Source organism: Aptenodytes forsteri, unplaced genomic scaffold (assembly GCF_000699145.1).
Source record: "Aptenodytes forsteri isolate BGI_AS27 unplaced genomic scaffold, ASM69914v1 Scaffold63, whole genome shotgun sequence".
NCBI classification, from domain to species: domain Eukaryota; kingdom Metazoa; phylum Chordata; class Aves; order Sphenisciformes; family Spheniscidae; genus Aptenodytes; species Aptenodytes forsteri.
The window spans coordinates 485,380-489,893 of NW_008794709.1; positions in this window are offsets into that span (position 1 = coordinate 485,380).

Sequence of the window (4,514 nt, forward strand, 5' to 3'; positions counted from 1 at the left end):
CGACCTTTAGAAGTCCCTTCCAACCCAAACTATTCTATGATTCTATGATGTATAAACAAACATTATTCAGAAACAATTTCATGTGATCTATCAGGCCATTCAGACTTAACCAGTCTGCCTTGTACTTTGAATACTGACTATTCGCAGCAATGTTATTACAAAGGACATACAGCTTGAGGACTCCTGTTAGAAATTTTTAGGGAAATTATTCTGAATAAAGAACTAAGATTTATTATTTTTTCAGCTGTTTGCAGACAATCTACAAACTCGGTGAGAGAATAAGTTCGTGGACTGCATTGCATGAAATTGTAGCAATTATTAAGTCGAATCTAAGCAAAGTGGACTGGATTTTGACTTCCTCCTCCTGTCATTGTCCTTGCTAAATGAGTTGTACAAAAGCACCGATAGCAAATTTCACACATAGTGTTTCTTATCAGCCCTTACACTAGGAGATGAAGAGAAGATATTTCTGATAACATTTAAAGTTACTCTTTTTTTAGATTCCAACATGTTCATAACAGTGTAGAAAAGGAAATCAGTTCTTCTGACTCTGCACGTGGGACAAACCCCCAAGAGCCAATTAATTTGCTTTGCTAACAGCGGGCCACTGCTCTCCACTTTTGATTTCATAACAGCTTGACACTAGCTTAAATATTACCCTTTTTAATTTGCTTCAATGTGCTCAGGGATATTTTTTTTGTTAGCTGGTTTTGTTTTGGACAGGAGTTTGGAGGACTTTTGTGGTCAAAAGCTCTGACATAGGTCTAAAACTGTGCATTGCTCCCTGTCCTCGCAGCCTGGGAGTTCAGATCAGCTGAACCTGACCTGCCCTGCTGCCCTCCTGAGTGAATAGTCACAGAGGGGAACTGGGGCTGTAGGAGGTGTGAGGCTTGAAAAAACAGAGGGATCCCCTTTTCTTTGCAAAATGACAGAGAAATACAGCAGGCTGAGCCCCTAGGTATGTCCTTAAGTGCTGCACCAAACACTGGCCTCCTGTAGCTTGCCTCTAGATTTTTAAGGCATTTTCCTGAGTGGGTCTGGAGAGGGGGCTTCATAAACACCTCAAAGCCACGTCGCGCTGCACCCTTGTCCTGCATTAGCCTCATCTGTAACAGCCCCTAGCTTGTGGAGAGGCGGGGGGAGCCCTGTCAGAAATGCATGTATCATTAGACCCTCCAACAAGGGCAAGATACTCAGTGTTTGCTTAGTGTTGCATTGGGTTGGGCATGCCTGTACTTCTAGGCCGTTAAGGACAGGGAAATGCTACTTCCTTGCCCTGGGTTATTGCAAAACTCAGTTGTTAATGATTGACAGGTATTTATCAAAGAGTAATAAGGAACTTCCTGACTTTTCAGGGAAACATTTAGTGTGCCTTTTCTAAACCACCAAATAATGATTATGGCCATGATTTTCAAAGAAAACCCTCAGCTAGGCACTGAAAAGAGAGACATGGTTTCCACAGGCTGGCAGCACTGCACAGCTCCCCTTGCAGCTGCGGGGAATTAGCACAGGGAGCAGCAAAGCAAAGCAGCCGGCAGGGAGGCAGCTTTGTATGTTATGTGCAGATGTTGTTGAGAATAGCACTGCCCTAGGATGGCCTAAAGGAAGAATTTGTCCCAATCACAGCAGAACCTTTGGAAATTAGTGCAGTGGTAAGGTTCCTTGTCAATCTAGCAGCAAAATCCTCTCCCTCCTGTGTTCTGTGACAAAGACAGAGGATAAATATTCTGGGCTGGGAATTGTACAAAAGGAGCCTTTAGATGTTCTGCAGTCCCTGGTTTCAGGCCCTTAGCAAGGGATTGCTTCAAGCTGTAAAACAGGAGTTTAAACATTCCCTAGTGTCGTGGTTAACCTGTTTTCTTTGTCCAGAGTCTTCTTATGTCTCCAGCTGCTGTATTCATGTGCTTCCTCAGCTGAAAGGGAGACAGGCACAGGGCAAGTGAGTCTGTGAGCTCAGAGACTCCCTCTCTTAGAGTGTTTGGAGAGCAGAGTGAAGGCATTAGAGAAAAGCAGTGGTGGCTCTTCCCTGGGCTGTTTTGCACCGTTTTGGTATGCTCTTACCCCAAAAGCTGATGATTGCTAGCATAAGGATTGCCATGCTGGTGGTTTTCCGTTCCTAGTGCAAGGTTAAAGTTTCTGCTTCTGACTGTTGTAGTTCATCGCAACTATCAATAAAAGCAACGGATGAAGGTGAAGTCCCTAAACTCTTCATTGGCTAAGGTCAAAGTCTTGCATCTACTTATATTGGTGTGCTACAATATATTATAAACCTCTGACCATAAACAGAGGTTAGATAAATACTGCTGAGACAGTATTTACTGTCTGGCCAGGAGTAAAAAAAACCACAGTTGTCTGTTGCTACGATGGTGCTTGTCTTTTAGAGGAGGAAGTGGTGTCTTTTTTCTGACCCTGACAACTTTTCCTGGCAGAACCGCCAGCCTTTCTAAGAGCAGACATGTGACTGTCACTGTATGAACCCTGCGTCTCTCCTACTTTGTATACTAAACTGTGTATGAAAGACCACTCATTTGTATACTGGACAAACATGCTAATCCCTTTAGAGCTGGTTGAAGGAAGGATTTTACTTGTTATTTTTCAGGCAGTTCTTGGCTAGTTCTGGGCACACAAAACATAGAGAGTCCACAAGACCCTTCCTCCCCTCCCTTGTGTGTGAGGAAGATGGACTTGATGTTGTAGAAGAGCATGTTTTCACACTGTAAGCAAGCTGTGGTGCTGTTCACACCAGCATGGTTTAGAAAAACAAGTTTCATTCGCTCTTTTTGATGACTTCAATTTTCCATTTTAAAAAAACCCTGTTTCTCTTACTTTTTATAATGGAAGGAATCACATAATGTACCTAATGCTGGACTAGATGTTGTTGGTACTGCTTCTCAGGAAACTCATTCATAAGGCTGATGGCCAAGTCAGAAGCTCTACTGGAGGCAGGGCAGTGGGCTTTTCCATTTGTATTATCAATGCTTGATGGGCAATTTGTCTAATGTGGTAAGAATCCGGACTGGAAGAGATGGAAACAGTAAACTAAAATAGGCAACTCTGGGCATCACATGAAGTAACACCTGTTGCAGTACCAATGAAGCTCCTGGAAAAGACTTATTTAAAAGGAACATGGAGAAATGGAGTATCTTGCTTGTGGACTACAATCCTCCACCATCACCACCATGAGCTTCTGTAATACGTAATCAGTGAAACAAAGCAGTCACTGTTAAAAATTTTGCTGGCAGATCTCATGGAGTTACTTTAATTATTCTGTATTCCTGCCCTCAGCAGCTGAGGAGGACAAATACAGTAGACCCATCCTTCACCTCTTCACCTCTCCCCTTCACCTCTCAAGCATTTTGCCTGATCACACTTTTCTCCGTTTTCCTTGGTGACCGTGGTCTTGGAGGAGTCTGCCCCAGAGGTCTGGGTGAGAGAAGAGGAGTCACCGTTATGATGCACCGCGTGGGGTATTCTCTGAAGCCAAGGCTGTGATAATTTGCCCTGTCCCTGCTCCTGCCTTCTCCCCCATAGCTCTGCTGTACGTTGTTGTACTTCCATTGCCCTGTAAGCTCGCAAACCAGCCTTTCGCTGGGGAATGGTAACAGACGGACTCTTCCAGTGTCTCCTTCGGCCTCTGCAGGGTCTCTGTGTCCTACGACAATTCTGTTGTGGCATTCAGCAGTAGGATCATATGAGCTTGTTTATGGTCTGTTTTCATAATTCTGATAAGAGGGAGGACGGGGCCATTTAAACATTAACTGTTGGCTACCTGCCTGATGGACCTACGGACGAATTATAGCAGGTGTGATTGGTTTTGGTTTAAACAAACAGATTCTCTTATGAAGTTTTTTTTTAATATATATTTGATAAGGGAAAAATCTTTAAAATTTGAATAATTAAATTAATTAAGTTCAAAGCATATTAAATTCAAAGCACAAATCTGAAGTTGAAACAACCTCCTTCCCTCTCCACCCCAACAAAAGAGAGTATCTGGATTTTTAGACTGGAAGGTTACTGGTGGGTGACAAAGATGACCTTTGTTCTGCTCTTGGCTGCATTTCTTGCTCGCAGGCTGACCTTCTTCAGGCCAGCCTCTCTCACCCCACTTAGAAAGGGAGTGTAATGGTATCAACCTATTTGGCAAAGTGCTTTGAGATCTATCTGTGAAAAAATGCTGGGGGTGAGTTGCCTTTGCAAACTTTGAATGTTTCATGTTGGTATGCTACTTCAGCTTGGAAAATATTACTTGCTAAATTTGGACAGGTTTTAGCGTTTGTGATTCATTCACAGGGAATTCCTGACTTCTTTAAGCTCTTCCCTTATTTGTAGGTATTTGCTGACTAGTTTACTAAATGGGCTGATCTGAGCCTGTTTGTTACACTTGACATCACTTACCCCTCCGTGGGACTGAGTCACGCGCCACTAGGTCTTACACCAGTGTGTGGCAATTAAGATAAGGTAGATGAAGCAAAAACCCAGCCTTGAGCACAACCTACAGCTTGGTACGGTGGGGT